Source organism: Balaenoptera physalus (genome assembly GCF_965194825.1).
Source record: "Balaenoptera physalus genome assembly, chromosome: 13".
Classification (NCBI taxonomy): domain Eukaryota; kingdom Metazoa; phylum Chordata; class Mammalia; order Artiodactyla; family Balaenopteridae; genus Balaenoptera; species Balaenoptera physalus.
The window spans coordinates 89,315,382-89,336,750 of NC_138892.1; the positions used below are offsets into that span (position 1 = coordinate 89,315,382).

Consider the following 21,369-nt stretch of genomic DNA (forward strand, 5'->3'; position numbering starts at 1 on the left):
TATATACATGTTTTCTCTAGAGGTTTTTAATTAATGACAGTTTTGCCTGTCTGAATTATTTAAAGTGTTGTTCTGACCAGATGTAAGCGGCTGAACAGGACAGGTACTCATGCTTCTTTTTGATTCATGGTCTAATCTGGAAACATCACCTAATGACCAAATGGGCTCCCTCACTGGAAAGGATAGAAATTGTCTGCCATATTTTTAAATTATCGTCATATCATAACAGATACTATAGAAAATGTTTTATGAAAATGGAGAGGTCAGTTGTTTTAAATTAATTTTAAAAATTCTCTCTCAATTATTGTGATCAAATTATGTGTCTATGCATACATGTATATCTTATGCATACATACACTTGAAGGAAAAAAAGACCTGTGGAAATTCAAACTTACAATATTCATAAATTAAGAATTAAGTAACTTATTTAAATCAGTGTTTCTGAACTTTTAAAGATATTTGTCCCTTTAGATAAATCGGAGAATTCCATACACACACCTCCCAGTATTCTGATCTAAGAGCGTTTCCTTTGTGAGAGATTCTTAATATCTCCTAAGTGTGTTTTCTGCTCAGTAAGGTATTGCTAAGCTTTATTCTATATAGTTTCTCTTACAAAAAGAGTGTTTTTTCTCCTTTAATATAAGATTATAACATATCATGTGTTTTTAAAATTACACCTTATCAGTCTACCTCTTCTAAAAATTCTGATTTGCCACTACAGTCTAATCTCTTTCTGAATCACAAATTTAAATGTGTACTTGAGTGATTTTGCATAATCTTGGCCCACTATTCAGGGAAGCTGGGTGAAGACAGGAAAGAAAAACTTAAAGCTAAAATATGAAAAATAATTCCCAAATAACTAGACATGCAGATTTCTTTGAAATAGTGATATGTTCCACAACAATGCAGTTAGTGATTAACTTTTTAGCTGCCTTAAGTGAAATTCACCTGCCTTCAGTCTCATTGGTTTCCCCTTTTTGATTATGCAACCACATACCTAAACAACTTTGCTAGATTTCATTTGAATTATACCTTTATATTTTTCAGGCAAATTAATTAAAGCACAGTTGAAATTCTATTAGAAAGGTCTTCAGCATTTCTACTTAGAGGGAAGCATCTCTATGAGGACCTTCTACCATGTTACTCAGCTCACATTCTGATGCATCTATTGCTCTTGAAATCTGTCTTTGAGGAAACAGTATACCATAAACGAATGTCAAATACTAGCTTCCCCATTATTATAAAAATCAAATTACTTAATGTCTAATTGCCCTCTTAGATACAGTGACACATTTGTAAATGGTCATAAATGAAAACGAGGAATGATTATGTTTGAAATTTGATCACTGAAGTTGCTAATAATTTGGTTGATTCCATTTTTCCCATGCCCCAGCATCAACTGCCAAAAATCTCACTCACTGGGTGGTTGCCAAAGCATAGAAAACCCTAATAAAGAATGTTAGTGGAGTTATTAAGTTATTACTATTCCTGTTTTTTCTCTTCTCTTCTCTTCTCTTCTGTTTTTCTTTCCTCTACTCCCCAAATAGGCACATTTCTGCAAATGGGCTAACCATTTTGCCCAGCTTTATAATACCATTAAAACACTTTCAAAGCCAATAGAAATAGTAAAGCCCACAGAAAAGTGAGCTATTTACAATGCACATGTGCTAGAAACTGCAATGATTATAAATACAACAAAAATGTACTCATTAGAAGTATTGAATAAGACATTCAAGGCTTGAAAAAAAATTCACTTCGATGAATCAGCAAAGTGACGAAACTCACCAAGCCCTTGTTTACACCTGCTTGCTACTCTCTGATAGTTCATATCTATTCCCTTATATGAAGATGCCTATGAAATTAATATTTGCAGGTAGGAACTTGGCATCTTCATTTGGATGTTAAAGGGATCTCTACCTCAATATTTTTAACAGCTTTACTGAGATATAATTCACATATTATATAACTCATCCTCTTTCAGAGTACAACTCATTGTTTTTTTAGTAAGTTCACAGAGTTGTGCAACCATCAGCATGATTCAATTTTATATTTTCTTCTCCATACCCAAAAGCAGTCACTTACCACCCAACCCGAGCCCTAGGCAACCATTAATCTACTTTCTGTCTCTATACAGATATACCTATTCTGGACATTTCATATAAATGGAATCATACAATATATGGTCTTTTATGACTGGCTTCTTTCAATTAGGATAATATTTTTAAGGTTCATCCATATTGTAGTATTTTATTTCTTGTTATGGCTGAATAATATTCCATTCTAAAGATATAGCACATTTTGTTCATCCATTTATCAGTAGATAGCCATTTGGGTTGTTTCCATCTTTTGGCTATTATGAATAATGCCACTATGAATATGAGGTGGTGGTATCTCATTGTGGTTTTGATTTGCATTTCTCTAATGACTAATGATGTTGAGCATCCTTTCATGTGTTTACTGGCCATTTGTATATCTTCTTGGAGATATATCAATTCAAATTCTTGGCCCATGTTTTGTTTTAAAATATACTGTAGTAATACAATTTTGAGGTATAGTAAGGCCCACAGATCAGGAGATAATTGTCACTAAAAAGATAGCTTATCACTCGCCAATTCCCAAGAGAAGTGGGCATGCTATGCTGAGAGGGGCACATGGGCAAGCACCAGTGTTTGTCATGAGTCAGAGAAGAAATAGGGAACTGTGAACCTTTATTGCAGGTTCCTCAGGAAGGAAAAGATGAGGTAGGGCAAGCAAGCTTAGCATTGGCTAGAATGAATAATTTCAGCAGGCTTTGGGGCATAGAGGCTGTCTCTAGTTGTCTGGTACTAGGGCGATTGGGCAGGTGGATAGTGGCCTGGAGTGTGAGAGTTTGATAAAGAAGATAGTTCAGGGTGTGGACTCTGGATTGATTGGTATGTATGTGAAAGGTGCACCCCTGGGAGGAAGAGTACTCCTGATGATGGGGGTGGGGTAGTGATAAAAGAGGCAGGTGATTTAGGCATATAATCATGTTGTCTAGAATAAGTCATGTCCACCATATGCATTTAGGGCAGATGGTAAAGCATCAAGTTTATGTCAGTTAGAAACATAGTTAATAACATTTAAAATTGGGTTATTTGTCTTTTATTGGTGAGTTGTAAGAGTTCTTTATATATTCTATATACAAGTCTCTTATCAGATACATAACTTGCAAATATTTTCTCTCATTTTGTGGATTGCTTTTTCACTTTTAATGGTATAGGTTGAAGAAAAAGAGTTTAATACTTTTGATGTAGTCCATATATTTCTTTCTTTCTTTTGTCACTTGTGATTTTGGTGTCCTATCTAAGAAACCATTGCCTAAACCAAACTCACAAAGACCCCTATTTTCTTGAGTTTTATTGTTTTAGCTTTTACATTTAAGTCTATGATCTATTTTGAGTTCTTCATGGTGTATCATGAGGTAGGAGTTGAATCTCATTCTTTGGCATGTGGATATCTGGTTTTTCCCACACCATTTGTTTTGTTTGTTGGTTGGTTGGTTTTAACACAGCAGGTCCTTATTAGTTATCTATTTTATACATATTAGTGTATGTATGTCAATCACAATCTCCCAGTTCATCCCCCCCCCACCCCACCAGCCCCGCTTTCCCCCCCTTTGTGTCCATACGTTTGTTCTCTACTGTGTCTCTATTTCTGCCTTGCAAACAGGTTCATCTGTACCATTTTTCTAGATTCCACATATATGTGTTAATATACAATTTTTGTTTTTCTCTTTCTGACTTATTTCACTCTGTATGACAGTCTCTAGGTCCTTCCACATCTCTACAAATGACCCAATTTCATTCCTTTTTATGGCTGAGTAATATTCCATTGTATATATGTACTACATCTTCTTTATCCATTCATCTACCGATGGGCATTTAGGTTGCTTCCATGACCTGGCTATTGTAAATAGTGCTGCAATGAACATTGGGGTGCATGTGTCATTTTGAATCATGGTTTTCTCTGGGTATATGCCCAGTAGTGGGATTGCTGGGTCATATGGTAGTTCTATTTTTAGTTTTTTAAGGAACCTCCATACAGTTCTCCATAGTGACTGTATCAATTTACATTTCCACCAACACTCCTGCACCATTTGTTGAAGACTGTCTTTCCCCATTGAATGATCTTTATACCCTTGCTAAAAAGCAATGGACTATGTATGCAAGGTTTATTTCTGGATTCTCTGTTCTATTCGATTGGTCTATAAGTCTGTTCTTATGCCAGGGCCATACTGTTTTGATTGCCAGAGCTTTGTAGTAAGTTTTGAAAGCAGGAACTATGAGTCCTCCAACTTGTGCTTCTTTTTCAATATTGTTTTGGCAATTCTGGTTCCTGGCATTTCTATATGAACTTTAGGATCATATTGTCAATTTCTGCAAAAACATTAGCTGGGATTCTGATAGGCCTTGAATCTGTAGGATGGATTTGGGGATATCTTTCCATTCATTGATATTTTCTTTAATTTCTTTTCATAATGTCTTGTAGTTTAAAGTCTGCAAATCTTACATTTCTTTATTTAAATTTATACTTAAGTATTTTATTATTTTTATATGATTGTAAATGGAAGTATTTTCTTCATTTCCTGTTTGGAATGTTATTTGCTAGAGTATAGAAATGTGGTTTTTTGTTTTTGGTTTTTTTATTGACATGCTGTTCTTGTAAGCCTATTGAAGTTGTGTATTAGTTTTAACTTTTTTTTTTTTTTTAGTGATTTTCTATATAAACATAATGTCATCTGCAAAGAGACATCATTTTATTTTTTCCTTTGCAATATGGTGCCATTTATTTATTTTTCTTAATAGCCTAATAACCTTGACTAGAACCTGCAGCATAATATTGAATAGAAATGTTGAGAGCAGACGTTTCTGTCTTGTTCTTGGTTTTAGGAGGGAAACTTCCAGTTTTTCACCATTAAGTATGATAGTAGCTGTGGGATTTTTTTTCTAATATGTCCTTTATTGGGTTGAGGAAGACTCTTCTATTCTTAGTTTGTTGAGTGTTTTAATTGTGAAGGACTGTTGGGTTTTGTGAAATGCTTTTTCTGCATCTATTGAGATGATTAGGTGTTATTATATTTTATTATATTGTTATGGTGTATTACATTGATTTTTTTTATGTTGTACCAATCTTGCATTCTGGAATAAATTTCAATCATAGTATATAATTCTTTTTACATGTTGCTGATTTTGGTTTGCTAGAATTTTTTGAGGATTTTTATGTCTATATTCATAAGGAATATTTGTTTGTAGTTTTCTTGTGATATCTTTGTCTGTTTTTGACATCAGGTTAATACTGGTCTCACTGAGTGAGTTGAGAAGTATTCCCTCCACTCTATTCCTTGGAAGAGTTTGTGGTGTTAATTCCTTAAATGTTTGGTAGAATTCACCAGTGAAACCATCTTTTTTTTTTTTTTTAATTTGTAAACTTTTTAAAAAATTAATTTATTTATTTTTGGCTGCGTTGGGTCTTCATTGCTGCGCATGGGCTTTCTCTTGTTGCGGCAAGTGGGGGCTACTCTTCATTGTGGAACACAGGCTCTAGGTACATGGGCTTCAGTACTTGTGGCACACAGGCTCAGTAGTTGTGGCTCGTGGGCTCTAGAGCGCCGGCTCAGTAGTTGTGTTGCACAGGCTTTGTTGCTCCGTGGCATGTGAGATCTTTCCAGAACAGGGCTCGAACGCATGTCCCCTGCATTGGCAGGCGGATTCTTAACCACTGCACCACCAGGGAAGTCCGAAACCATCTTATCTTGGATTTTTCTTCATGGGAAATTTTTTTTTCTAAGTTACTAATTCCATCTGTATACTTGTTTTAGGTGTATTCAGGCTTTCGATTTCTTCTTGGTCTACTTCAGTAGTCTGTATCTTTTCAGGGATTTGTTCATTTCACCTAAGTTATCTAGTTTGCTGGTATACAGTTATTCATAGTATTCTCTTATAATCCTTTATTATTTCTGTTGGGATTATAGTGATGTCCTCTTTGTAATCCTTGAGTTTACTAATTCAAATCTTCTCTCTTTTTTCTTGGTCAGTATAGCTAAAAAATTTTCAATTTTGTTGATCTTTTAAAAAAAACAACTTTTGGTTTTGATATTCACTGTTAGTTTTCCATCCTCTATTTCATTTATTTTCACTCTATCCTTTATTATTTGTTTCTTAAGTTACGATCTTGATTTAAGACCTTTCTTTTTTTATTATAGACATTTGCAGCTTTCAGTTTCTTTCTAAGCACTGCTTTAGCTGCATTCCATAGATTTTGGAATAGATATCATGTTCTCATTTTTATTCATATCAAATTATTTTCTAGTTTATTTTCGATTCTTCTTTGATCCATTTGTTATTTAGGATTGTGTTAATTTCCACATATTTGTAAATTTTCCAAATTTCCTTCTATTGATTTTAATTGTATTCTATTCTGATTAAAGAGCATCCTGTGTATGATTTCAATCCTTTTACATTTATTGAGGCTTGCTTTATAGCCTACCATATGGTCTATCTTGGAGAATATTCCACATGCAATTAAGAAGAATATGTGTTCTGCTGTTGGTAGGTGGAGTGTTCTATAGATGTCTGGTATATCTAGTTGGTTTATAGTTGTTCAAGTCTAAAATATTCTTGTTGATCTTCTGTGTAGTTGTTCTATCCATTATTGAAAGTGAGGTATTGAAGTTCCCAACTGTTATTGTTGAATTCTCTATTTCTCCCTTCAATCCTGTTAGTTTTTGCTTTATGTGTTTTGTAGCTCTGTTAAGTGCATGTGTGTTTATATACTTGCTATATCTTCCTAATGGATTAATACTTTTGTCTTTGTGAATTGGCCCTATTTATTTCCAGTAACATTTTTTTAGTTTCAAATCTATGGTCACCCCTATGTCATTATAAATCACTAATATGTTAAAGCTCATGCTTAAGTTCCCTTTCCCAGTTAGATTTTAACTCTTTACTGTGAAAATATATATGGCTTAGAAGTCCCTAGCACAGGTCAGGGAGTTAACTTTTTTTTTGCCCCATGTTCAGTTAGGGACTAGTAGCTTAGAGATTTGTTCGCTGGTCTTTTTTTGAGAGGGTGCTGCCTTGAGTGTTCACATAGTCTTACAGACTGCCAGGGAGAGTGTGATTTTATATTTAAGCCTGGATTTCTAGGAGTCATCCCTTGGCCACAGTAGCTTATTGTTAAGTTAGTGTTTTGTCAGAGATTGTGCATAAGCTATTTGTGCCAGTGAGGCTTCTATCCTGTATTGATGAGGCTGGGTGTGGCTTGGAAAAACTTTCATGACTGCTCCATTTTCTGCTCTGACTGATTCTGAGTGAATATAGCCTAATGCATGTGCATAACCTTCTCAACCCCCAGAGTTGAATATGATCCCAAGAGGACTCTTCTTGTTTGTTTCTTGCTCCAGTTCTTTCTATTAAACTTTTGGCTACTCATCTGTTTTACTAGAATCATGGAGCTACCAGCCTCTCTTAATTGCTCTCTACCAAGATATCCATTGTTATACAATGCCTTTAGACATGGAATCTCCTTGTTCTGTTCCAAATACAGTTGGTTCTTTCAGGTAGAGCTCTAGAATCCTTAGTCTGATGGCCTGACTTTGCCACTTGGGGGAGGAATCATGTTTTTACTGGAGTGACAATCCCACTCTATGAATGGGCTCTGGGGTGGTGGTTTGCCCTTAGTTTTTTGGCTTGCCCCTCCTGGAATTGAACTGGAGGCAGATCAAGTAAGGGCAAATGTGGACTGAGTATTTTCAACCTGCCACACCTGGAGAATTACTTCCATCTTATGAGTGGGGACTGGGTGAAGAAAAGGAGACCCAGTCTTCTAGTACACTTGCCTTGAACAGACTTTCTACAACATGAGTCTGGGGGTGGGAGTTGGGGGACAAAGAATGCTGTTGGCCTGACCCTTCTATGGTAAAACTGTGGCTCCAGACTTGGCGATGGGAAGACAGGGAGCCCCATCTTTTTGGCTGCTCCTGTTTGGAGTAGATGCCTGGCATAGTGCTTCTCTAGCACAAAACTGGGGAGAGTTGTTAAGGGAGAGGCCATGACTCAAATGCCACAGACTCTTGCTTTTCTCACTGAGAGCTAGTAAAGTGTCCTGAATGATTCTTTCTCTATTCATTGTATGCTCTTACAACAATCTTCAGAAGCTCTTAATGGGATTTTTGAAAAAAAATTTTATCAGTTAAATTGTTATTTTTCTGAAGAGGGTCTCTGAAGAAGTTTTGCCTCCTCCCCCTCTTTCTCCACCAGTATTTCTTATCTCATAAAGTGGCTCCATCATCCTTGCCTTCAGCAGATTTAAAAGCAGACTCAGATTTCCACCACCACCTTTACCTAAAGCGAGTCATTAGCTTTCTTAAATATTGCAATGGTTTCTTTACTAGTAATAGTAGAAGATTAAACTATTGCAATAAAGAAATCCTCAAATGCAATCCACCAAAGAACGTAATTCTGTTATCTTTTTCTCTTATTCTTTCTTTGGCTGTGTTGAGTCTACTTATGGGCTCTTTGAAGGAAATCTTCATCTCTGTTATTGTAAATATTTTTCATTTATAGCATTTTCATTTGATTCTTTTTTATAGTTTCTATCTCTATGCTGAAATAATTTATCTTATTTTGTGTTCTATCTTTTCCATTAGAGCATTTAAAATATTAACTACAGTTATTTAAAATTCCCTGTCTTGATATTTCCATCTGTGTCATGTCTGAGTCTGGTTCAAATCAAAGAGATTGCTTTGTCTTTTGCCACTGTGCTGTTTTTCTTGATTTTTTTTAATGACTTACAGTTTTTTTTTTTTTTTTTGGTTGTTGAAATTTGAACATTATATTTAGGATAGCAGAGGCTGAGATTTTATGGCTGGAATTAGGCATGCCTTTTCTTGTTCTAGGCTGTTACTGTGAGATTCAGAGTCTGTTTTTCCAGAGTTGAGCAGGATTCGGTATTTGTTACTGCTATGGTTATTATAAGTGCACCACTGACTTCAAATTCCTCTATCATTACTTTGTGCTTAAGATGGGAGCTGGTTTGCCAGAAAGTTTCCCTCAATATCTGTTCCAATCTTAGTTGGAGTCTCTTTGTTTTATCATTTGTAATCTCCTTTGTTTTATCATTCAGAGAGGGTCTCTCTATGTGCTCCTGTCTCTCTTACATCAGTATACTGCTGCTACTTGTTCCTCTAAACCTGTCAGAATGGTGGTAGGAGGAAGTATGGAGTTTTTCTCTGTTTTTCTGATTAAGCCTAAGTTTTAGGAAGCACTGTGTTGCTGGACTTAGGTTATGTGGCCTTCTTGGTGCCCCTGCCCTTTTCCCAGCTTTACTTCTTGACACAGTACATATTCCTGCCACTACCCCATTAGTAGAGGATTTTTTTTTTTTCTGTTGCCCTCCACCTGCTGCAATGAGTTTTTAAAGCTTATGAATAGTCAGCTTGTATTTTTAGAGCACATTTCTACAAGTGACAGTTCATTTTAACTAGAAATCCATTATAATCACATATCTGGTCTCTCATATTTCCACCAAGAATAAAAATACAACCTAGTCAACTCATTATTGGAATGAATTTTTAACAGTGTCCTAAGCGGAGGGGTATTGTTTGTTGTCCTCCTTACAGTATAAGAACTTTATTCAATAAAGAAGATAGTGTCTGCTGTTTCCATCTTCCCACAGTACTACCTACAAGTAATTTTTCCTCTGGACTCTTTTTTTCGCCATATACCTGCACCCCTAGGAGTTCTTTCCTCATGTTAGCCCACACTCAGCTTTTACCAGTTTCTTAAAAATTTCTAGCTGAATCATTTTTACCATTGCTCTGTGGAATCTGCCTCAAATAATGTAGTGTTAGAATCACATCTCTCTTTTCAGGGACCTATCTTCCTTGGATTTCAGGTGTTGCTTGTCCTGTGACCTTTGCTCTATAAGTAGTTCAAGAAAACAGGTGAATTTGTAGATTGTCCAGTGTTTTCATTTTTGTAAAGATGGTAGTGATTTTCTTTCCAGTTTTCTCTATCCTAAGCAGAAAAGGGAAATCTACAATGTGTGAAATAATTTTAATGTTGCAGTGTGGAGAATAAATATGGCATGACCCGAAAATGGATGCAAGAGAACCAAGGAGTAGGTCTTTAGTAGTTCAGAAGTAAGCTGATGATTGCTTAGACTAAGTAGTGATGGTGGAGGTAGAGAGAAATTAACCTACTGAAGAGATAGGCAAGAAGTAAAATTAACATGTTTGATTACACATTGGGTAAGGTAGAGGAGGAAGATGGAGATAATTGTCCAGAATGGAGTCTAATTTCTGGTCTTTAAGATAAGATAATGAAAAGACAGGGAACATTAGAAGAGGATAATTTTCAGGGGAAGTTAATAGTCTGATTTTGTATATATGGAATTTCAGGTGCCTTGGAGGCAGTCAGTTGGAGACCTTGAGTGGACTGTAGTATATAACTATGGAGAGTTCAGAAGAGACGTCTCGTCTACAGAAAAAAATTGTAAACCATTTTCTTGTAGATCATAATAAAAGTCATGGTCCATTGAAGCCATAGACATAGTGTAAAATGAAAAGAGGGCTTAAGACAGAGATTTAAGGAACCTCTTTAAGAAACACCCTCGTTGTTCTCAATGCTCCAATCATATTAACGCTCTTAGTTCATGGACTGCAGTATGCTCTTCCTCACCTCCAGGCCTTTGCACATGTTTTCTCTGCTGGGATTGTCGTTCTTAATCTCCATCAACTCTCCTTTCTCAGGCCCAGATATTTGTACTAACTCCTTTTTAAAAAAAAATATTTATGTATTTATTATTTTTATTTGGTCGGGCTTAGTCTTAGTTGTGGCAGGCAGGCTCCTTAGTAGCAGCTTGCCAGCTCTTTTGTTGAGGTATGCAAGCCCCTTAGTTGTGGCATGCAAACTCTTAGTTGTGGCATGCATGTGGTATCTAGTTCCCTGACCTGGGATCAAACCCGGGACCCCTGCATTGGGAGCAGAGAGTCTTAACCACTGAGCCACCAAGGAAGTCCCTGTGCTAACTTCTATAAGGCTTTGTGATTCATTTAAAATTGTCTTCTACGAGGATGCTTGTCTTCACTTTATCTAAATCAGTTTGTCCTATTCCAGAATAGTCTAGGTCTCATTACATGCTTCCACCCTATACGTCTTCTTTATGAGATTTTCACCTTAATTTCTTAATCAGCATCTATCTCCTCCCAGACTATAAGCTCCATGATTGCATGGATTTATTTATATCTTTCTTTCTCACCAATAAATGTGTTGTCCCAGACCAGAGTCTGGCCCATAATGAGCATTCAATAAATATTGAATAAATGAGTTACTGAAGACCAGGTTTTATCTGCTTATTGATCACCTGAATTTGAGGACTAAGACTCATCTGAAATTGATATAGTAATACTGAATAATTCCTGAACTATTATAGAGAAGGTTGAGATGACATCTTTTAATCATTGATTTTTAAATCACTGAAATGTGAAAGAAAGAAGAACTGAAAACTGGGAGATGGAGGGGACCACATGCATGGTATACATTCTTTTTATAACCTGCTTGGGTGAAAACCAGAATTTGGATAGTGAGAAAGTTAGGTATGGGATAAAAATGAAGGCCTTCTCATGATTCCTCTCTCTCTCTCTCCTTAACACTTCTTTTCTCAACTCTTTCCATTTGAAAGTGTCTGTATCCTGGAGAAGAAGGAGAAAGAAATCTGGAGGGACTTGGATATATTACCTGTACTTTTCTCATTAGTTTAATCTAATTATCTTAATTATAATTAGTGCTTCTGTTTGGAGCCAGGAATTATTAAAGATTCATTCCTGTCAATACATGCTGTTAGTCCTGTGTCACATCCCATCCTCTTTGCTAATAAGGTAACAGAGAAGAGTGTACAGTACTAAAGTCATAAGGTATAACAAGGTGTGTAATTACTGTACAATAACCTCTCATGAAGCAAAAAAAAAAAATTGAACAAAAGGCAAGATGCTTGGAAATCCTTGCTGTGCAGTTATTATAACTGAGCTGTGTAGCAGTTATATCACTTTTGTGAAGATTTTAAAAAATTATAATGTAAATTGTTAAAAAAAAAAAGAAAGAAAAACATTGGGAAGAATTGTAAAGAAAATGCCAATTTATGAAATAAGTTTTACTATTTTTAACTTCATTTCAGTTAATGTTGCAGTAGATGATAATTTCCTTGCCTGTTGGAGACTAGTTTCTTAAAACTGTCTTCCAAAATTAGGTGAAATGTTATAACAGAACTTACTTTTCTTGAGCAAAGAGTTGAAATGATGGTTTATGAAAAGCGCTTATTAAACAAAATAGAAATACAAAGTTTAAAATTTCAAGCTCTTAGAGACACCAGCATTCAAACTTTTCAGGCAGAAACTGAACAGTTCATGAGGCTGTCAGTATGGAACATAAAGAACCCCAAATTAAACTAAATATGACTTCACAGCATAATATCTATGAGGGGAGGCAGTCTATTGGCGCTGGAGTATCTTTAGGCTAATATTGTCTTTCGCTACCCTAAAGAGTATTATTCCAACCATAAGTCTTTTCAGCATTCCCTTCAGATTCAAACATTTTAAAGGCATGGGAGAAGGCTTTACTAAATGAATGATGAAAATTTCTATAACTGCCAATGCTCTAAATCTAGAACTTTGTCTTATACATCTTTCCATTCCCTTAATCCTAAGGAAACACTATATAAATTGTAAGAGCTCAAAAAATACGTGTTCAATCAACTAAATATACTGAGATAAAATTAATTGGAGAAGTCAGTTTTTTAAATTGAGATAATGTTTATCTACAATACTATATGTTTCAGGTGTATGGCATCGTGATTCACAATTTTAAAGATTATATTCCATTTATAGTTATTATAAAATATTGGCTATATTCCCTGTGCTGTACAATATATCCTTGTATATCATTTATTTTATACATAGTAGTTTGTACCTCTTAATCCCCTACCCCTATTTTGCCCCTCCCCCCTTTTTCCTCTCCCCCTGGCAATCAGTAGTTTGTTCTCTGTATCTGTGAGTCTGTTTCTTTTTTGTTATATTCACTAGTTTTATTTTTTTAGAGTCCATATGTAAGTGATAACATACAGTATTTGCCTTTCTCTAACTTATTTCACTTAGAATAATACCCTCCAAATCTATCCATGTTGTTGCAAATGGCAAACAATTCTTTTCTGTGGCTGAATAGTATTCCATTGTACAGATATGTACGTCTTCTTTATCCATTCATCTGTTGATGGACACTTAGGCTGCTTCCATATCTTGACATGTTGCTATGAACATTTTGGTGCATATATCTTTTCAAGTTAGTGTCTTCTTTTTTCTTGGAAAAGTTAGTATTTAATGTAGTATGTCATGACAAAGAAGCAAATTTGGAAAGGTACCTAGATAAAATTAAGATAAGCTAGACACAATGAGATCAGATATTGAAAGTTATTGAGAATTTAGGACATTGGTAGCTTCTATAAAACATATTGAATAGTTATTTTGATCACAAATTTGCTGTGAAAATAATGACTGATCTATAAAAGTTAGTTTCTTAAATGCAATATAATTAAGATATTTAAGGAAAAAATAGGGGAAATTACATGGAGATATTTTTGAGAAATATGTCATCCTGAATATTGTATAAGGCTAACACTGTCTTGAAGATGGCACCCATGGTAAAATTACTAAACCTCATGATTATCAGGTCTTACTTGATTTGAAGCTGCATTGTATTGTTTACCTTGTAAAAAGTATAAAAAACATTAAGTCCTCTGAAGATATTACTAGCAGATATAAAACAAGAAAGGAGAGTAAAACCAAAACCTTAAATAAGTTGTCTAATCCAGTGAGTACAAGTCACTTCCTACTCCCTGTGTTATGTTGCCTTCCATAATTATGTTTTCAACCTGATGAGCCTATCATCTGGTAACTAACGGGTCCTTACAACACAGTTCCATAATGGAATGGTCCCTGCTACTGGGAAAATAGGCATTCTGTATTGGCAGTTACCAGGTTAGTTTTAGTTAATGTTATGGACTGAGTGTTTGTGTCCTCTCAAAATTTGAGTTGAGACCTAATATGCAATTTGTGTTTTGAGGCATTACTTTTGGGAGGTAATTGGATTGGAGGTCATGGTAGTGGAGCCTCTGGGATGGAATAGGTTCTCATATAAGGAGATGAAGAGACCGTACTGCTCTCTCGGCTATGTGAAGATAAGCTGAGAAGCAGGCTGTCTATAAGCCAGGAAGCCAGCTCTCACCAGGACCTGACCTTGCTGGCACCCTGCTCTTGGCCTTCCAGCCTCCAGAACTGTCAGAAATAAATGTTGTTGAAGCCACACAGTCTATGGTATTTTGTTACACTAACCTGGGCAATCTAAGATGGTTAAAAAAGTACAGATTGGTTGTTCTGTCATAGCCTCTATCCCTCTCACATGGCCCCCTTGTTCATTAGCCTATTGATCAAACCCTGAGGTAACTAGAAAAGTTCTTCCATAGAAGAAGTACAATCATTTACAGAGTAGACCATCCTGATAATAATAATGCCTGATTATTAAGAATATCTTCTTTGATAGAGGTCTTTTGTTGAATAATCACATGGCATATGACTATTCCCATGCTCTGGTCCTATTTTTAGAACATCTTCTACATATGGACTGAAGACTCAACCAGACTATTAGTCATTAGCAAGGAATCACTGTAGAACCTGACCTTGATTTATCCTGCCTTCCTTTCTAAGTCAAGAAGTCTTCCCCACTGGGAAGATTTCAAGATCATGCTGAATGGGGCTGTATACCACAGCAGCCCGCTTCAACTTGTGTCAACATATCAAGAAAATCTAGTAAACTAGGGTTGAAGTTTCTTCACTCCCAGCCGGCGGATCATAGGAAACGCTCCAGAAAGCCATACCAACTAACAAAGAGGAAACAACATAGCACTAGAAAAGCTAAGGGTGTGAGTAATTGGCTTATGCAACTAACTTTTACCTTCTGGGTCAGCTTATCCCTTTTCCATGGACACTATTTTCATTGGACTGCTGCCGTATGTGTTCAACCTCATAGCCAGAAGGAGTACCCAGCTCATGATGGTGGCTTGTCAATAACTATGAAGGATCTAAGGGTTTACCCTGCTTGTGGATGAGAAGTGAGTTTGCCACAGTTTCATATAGATGCTGGCAGACGACTCCTGGGTCAGGACTTGATCACTCATGGCAAGGCAGGTGCCCACGAGTTTGTACTGGTTCCATGGGGAAGATGTGGCGGTCAGCTCAAATGGGTGCTGCATACACAGTGGATTTGTATTCAAGGAGGTAAGCAAATAAAAGTCTGGCTTCCACAGAAGAAGCACAATCCTGAGGTTACACATGGTGTTCCTTGAAGGAAAGAGTTTACAAGTGTTGAGGCATTCAGTGAAACTTACATCACTTGGTGGCACAAGTAGACAGTGCCTCCCAAATGGCCTCTTGAATGGCTACTGGGTTTTGCGATTCTAGTTCATTTTGAATAGCTGGGTCCAGTACCTATGGGAGGGACTACCTGAGGGGAGTCAGTCCAATCTGTCCCATTTGTCCGTGACACCAGCTAACCTACCACATGAAATGACTGAGCATGGGGGTGGAGACAACATCTGGAGATAGGTGTTTTGTGTGAGTGGCACAGGGGCTCAGGCCGTGTCCTGCTGCCTCTGATAGACTTCACAGTAAGACTGAAGGAAATGGTGATCAAAGCATGGTCAAAGCCACCTGGCAAGGAATGGCAGACCAGCAGTCAGTTCATTTTAAGGTACTTGCAACAGTTTGGGGGCGCTCTATCAGAATGCTGTCCTTCTGGAGGAAGATGCCAGGATCTTCAATGTCCTTCCTTGTCCCACATGTCTCAGGGTATAAGGTGGCCCCTCTCCCACAATAAAATCAGTGTGTCCCATCTGGGGCACAACTTCACCTTTCTCCCAGCCATACTTTACTTGTACCCAGTCTCTTCACCTGGAAGGGTCATGTGCAACATAATCAAGGTCACTTTTATAAAATTTAACCAGAATTAAGCTTGATTCCTGTAGGCCCCCTTCTGGCTGGGCTCCCCCCGGAGGATGTATCAACCAGGCTAGCCAGGGATTACTGTTAGGAAAAAGAAAGTTGCATCACCCCCAGTAATATTCAAAAGGGAATCCCCAATTTTTCAAATAAATCCCTTTGACCCCCCCGCAACCATTTTCATCCTGAAAATCACCTGGGAACTGGTGACAGATGTTTATCACTTTCTGGGGACTGTTACGTTCAATGACCAAATTGCATTGCTAAGGTATGCGGCCTAGGGGAAGGAGAACTAGAAGAGGTAGTTTTTGTGATAAAAGGTGCATCATTATCAGATGGCAAATGTTCTGGAAAGGCAAAGGCAGGGCATAGATTAGTTTCAAGGGCTAATGTGGAGTCAGCTGATCAGTATCCCAAAACAGTGCCTACATTGGTGAACCAGGCCCAGGCATTTGGGAGAATCTCTGAGTATCAAGGTGCCCATTGAGCCAGAAGCTTAATTTCCTGTGGGGGAGTAAGGGGTAAAGTTTCCCCCAGAAGGATAGCTGCCAATGTTTTTTTAAAATATCTTTATTCGAGTATAATTGCTTTACAATGTTGTATTGGTTCCTGCTGAACAACAAAGTGCATCAGCTATATGTATACATATATCCCCATATAGCTGCCAATTTTTTATGTAAAACTGAGTTGCCACTGGGGCCAGGCAGGGTACTTCTTTGACTATATCATTTCCATTTGACAAACAATGCTTTTTGATCCCTTCTCACTGCTAGTCACTGAATCCAAATTAGACCACCTAAAAGTGGAATGTCAAGTCAGGCCTCCATGGACCAGATATTAAGTTTTGACAAGAACTCAGTAGCAAGCTAGTAGCTGATTTTCTAAAGGTGTATGCCTGGTAGCATGTCAGGGAGAATACAAGTTTAAAACCCCAAGGGCTGCTTCCAGGTGGAGGCTGTGTCCCTTTGCTAGAGGCTCCTATTGGCAAAAGCATAAGTTCCAGAGACTTGTACAATCTCCAATACCTGATGGGTCAAATAAGGTGCTGGACCTCCTTTTTGGTGATGAGGGGCGAAAGACACAGCAGTTGTTTTCTGGCTGCTGAATGGACTGAACGTTGTGAATCCATCCTTAGAGTACCAACAAGATTTACTTGGCAAATACGAGTTTTCTCAAGATTGATCAGCTAACCCTGTTGGCAGAAATATGATAACTCATCAGGGCTCGTCAGGGTTATTGAGACTGAAATTTCTAATTTGCCAAACAAAAAAGCATCATCTCTATAATGAAAGCTTTGGATATCAGAGGGAAGAATAACACTCATATTCAATCCTGAAGCCCCTCTGGTGGCAAGTGGCAGTGGAGGTTATCCCACTAACACTTCTCTCTCAAGAGATTGGGATAATCTCCTTGGGTACTTATATGACAAGGAAGTAAAAGCATATAACACATCAATTTGTAAAACAGCAAAAGTAATACTTTGAACTGACCAAAAGACCCCACTCAACAGGTCTTGTTAGCTTTTCTCCCCCATTTGATCCCTGACCAAAAATCTATCAGTGGGATCCAGGCACCTCTTCTCTGCTGGGTCTCTGTAGGATGGAGACTGGGCTTTCATGTCTAACAGAACCATTGAAGACAGAATCCTTCCCTCTCCAATATTCTCCAGCATACTGAGGAAATAGCTGAGGTTGGGGTCTAGTGCAAACGAGAGAACAGGGTTGGAGAGAGAGAGACTCCAGGGCAGTAAGCAGGGCACTTCTGATTTTGAGTGAGTGTATCATGATTCAGCCAAATGAACTTCTAATGCTTTTCCACCCAAAGCGCTATATTAGATCTACAGCCTGCTTGACTCTTCCTCTTCCTGCCTGGAGGAAAGTGAGCGACAAGACACACACCACTGAGGCAGCCTGTTTCTACCCTGCATCCTGGCGCTCAGCCTCATTGAAACGCAAGACAGGAAGAGACCTTTACTCTCCAATATCACCCATCACTTGAGCGAGAGCATTTGCTACTGGATCCTGGGAAGGCTTCTCAGATGCCCTAACCTAGTCCACGAAGAGCCCTTGTTCTTTCCTTTTCCAGAAAGCCTGTATGTCTCTGTCAGCATCCCATCCTTGTCACCAAAACTCATGAACTTGGAAGGGTCTGAGATTTTACCCTTCTGGCAAGCTAACAAGTTAGCCTGTTACAGTTTCAGAGTTGCTGGCAGAAGATACACAATTCCTGGGTTAGACACAAAGGACTTTATTACTCATGGCAGAGTAAAAAAGGACAAAGCTTCATGTTTGCATCGGTTCCTTTGTCCCCCAAATCCCACAGGGCCCAGGTGGGTGCTGCACACATAATTCGTTGTGTCACAGCTGAGGAACCCTGTACTTAGGAAACCCCAGGCTTTTAAAGGGGCTGTTAGCAAAGCTGCCCAAACTTTGTACTGAAGGGACACATCATCTCTGTCTTCCCAGGTTGTTTTCTATGCAAACATCCACCAAAAGAAAGTCCAGAACATGGACCTGAAAATGAGATGTGCAGAAACATGAAAGACCCATGGAGAACTGTCTTCCAACACATTATCACCTGATATTCCGTGGTTAAAGAGTCAGTCTCCATCAAAGTTCAGTAGCAAGTCAAACAATTAGCTATTTCCCCAAAGGAGAAAAAATATCTGACAAAGATGAAATGGCTTCATTTCAAAACTCTGAAGAATTCTGCTATGATTCTTTTATATGGGCTTATTACAAGCCCCATATAACCTGCCTTAGACCCTGTGGTAGGCAGAATAATCTGCCCCCCCAAATCTGCCCATCCTAATCCCTAGAACTTGTGAATTTTTAACCTTACATGGCAAAGGGGAATTAAGATTGCTCATTTAAGATTAAGATTGCTCAATTAAGATTGCTCTACATTCACGTTTCCTGCTTCTTCAATATTTGATGTATCCTGGGTATTGTGATATAAAAGAAAAATATATGGGCTTTGGATCAGATAAACTAGGGTTTAGAATTCTGATTCTACAGTTTGGACAGGTTATTTAACCTGAGTATCAATTCAATCATGTGTGTATTAAGGATGAGAAGACCTATGTTATAGAAATGTGATATTTAAATGAGATAATATTACCAGAGATGGGCAAGAGATGTTAATTTCCAACTTCTTATCCTTATGTTTAAGGACAACTAGATAATAGATGTACATCCTCACTCAAACTTTGTGTTAGTTTCCTAGGTTCGACATAATAAAGTACCACAAACTGAGTGGTGTAAACAACAGAAATGTATTGTCTCACGATTCTAGAGGCTAGAAGTCCAACGTCAAGGTGTCAGCAGAACTGATTCCTTCTGAGGGCTGTGTAGAGAATCTGTTCCCTGCCTCTTGCCTATCTTCTGGTGATTTTCTGTAAATCTTTGACATTCCTCAGCTTGTAAAAGCATCGTCCCCATCTCTGCCTTCATCTTCAGATGAAGTTCTCCCTATGTGTATCCAAATTTCCCTTATTTAAAAGGACATCAGTTATATCAGATTAGGGGCCCACCGTACTCCAGTATGACTTCATCTTAACTAATTACATCTGCAGTGACCTTATTTCCAAATAAGGTCACATTATGAGATACTGGGGGTTAGAACTCCAATGTATAAGTTTTGAGGGGACATAATTCAATCCATAATAGTATTCTAAGCTATCTTCACTAGCGACAGCTTTTTGTAAAACTAGGGATTTAATGTTATTAATTGTCAATCCAATATCATTTTCTTCCACTAAAGAGTGCAGGTTTGTCAGATTGTCAGGTAATAATGTCTGATATAACAATCTACATGAAATGTTTAATGAAAGCAATTACTGAAACATTTCTTTAGCTAAACATCATATAATTGTCTTCCCACAACATGGAAGTATAACCAGAGAAGTTCAAACCATTATCAATGAAAGAAGCTCTGTAATTCAGGCAGCTTTAGTACTGATTATTATCAGACTAAGTCAAGCAATACTGTTTGATTTTCGTATTCCAATGCCATGTTTCTCATGGCCTCTGATTAATAGTGATAAATAGTACATGTACTGAGTACCATTTTATGTATTGAGTACCATTTTTTAAGTGGCTTTGTAAGCAGCCTTGCTTTAAGATTATTATTGCAGAGTTCAGCCGTGTGTTTAAAGAGAGCTCTAGCAATAACGGTGTCCAGGGGAACCCTGCAGAAAACGGAGGGCCCATTTAATTCTGTCTCTTTCACACTTTTCTTTTGCCCTGATCATTTGCTTTAAAAGCCTGTTGAGAAAGTACTGTGTGTAAAATACAACATGGTACTAGGTGCTAGAAATGAAAGCCCTGCAATTAAGGACCTCGCAGTTTAGCAAGGGGAGATACAGTCATAAGTTAATAGTGGTAAAATAATGTGGTATTTCCGCTTCTGACCAAGATGAAGTAACAGAATTTAGCCTCCTGCTGAAACAACTTAAAAAAGGACAAAATCTATAAATCAATGATTCTTAAGATAGTGAACATCAGGGCACAAAGACAGTGATTACTGAGAGATGAGAAATTAATTAGGTGAGCCTTAAGACGGCCCCAGCTTACTGTCTGGAGAGAGCTTCCAGGCCACCATGCCAGGAGGAGGAACACAGTCAGAGCTCAGTGGATTCTCTGAGTTGAGGAGTTGGAGCCGAGAGTTCTGGGAGACCAAGCAGCTGGAGTTCTCATGGTAGATGGTAGACTACAGGAAAAAAGAGCACTGCACAGAGAGCCTTGGAGGCCCAAGAAGTGCCCCTCTAATCTTCAATAGGGTACTGAGAGCACGGTTGCCGAGGGAACTATCCAAGGCCAAGTGAAGAACCATCTGAATGAATTGAAGAAATAATACTTGGTGCTCACTTAGAGCTGAGGATAATTTGTTTTCCCACCAGCCAGAGTGGAAAACCTCATAATTCACAGAGCGTCAAGCTGACTACTCAGTAGTGGGCCCAAATTAGCGCTAGACTAAAGGCTGCTCTTTTCCAGTTTAGCAAAGCTTAAAACCATGACCCCAAAGGGGAAAACTCTTTTCAAGTAACTTAAATGTGTCTCAGAACAAAGCCATACAAAAATATCCATACCTAACAAGGCTAAATTTACAATGTCTGGCATCTAATCAAATATTATCAGGCACACAAAGAAGCTGGAAAGTATGACCCATTGAGAAAAATAATATGATGTGAGTTATAATATTAGGGATATCCATAAGCGATGATGGGAGTACAGAAGAAAGGACAATGAACTCTGTTTGGTCAGCATGCCTGAGGCAGGTATTCAAAGAAGGCTTCCTGGAGG

At 37.7% G+C, this 21,369-nt stretch overlaps 2 long non-coding RNA genes across 2 annotated transcripts in view; both read right to left on the bottom strand.

Annotated features, from left to right (window-relative positions):
• The window catches only part of LOC309640724, a 233,248-nt gene that overhangs the window by 37,930 nt on the left and 173,949 nt on the right, over positions 1 to 21,369 (bottom strand). The window lies entirely within an intron of this gene.
• On the bottom strand, positions 1,501 to 18,909 carry LOC309640761. Its single transcript, XR_014252395.1, has 2 exons — positions 17,118 to 18,909; positions 1,501 to 15,150 (listed from the first exon to the last, which is right to left on the bottom strand). It is a non-coding gene; the product is annotated as an uncharacterized lncRNA (long non-coding RNA).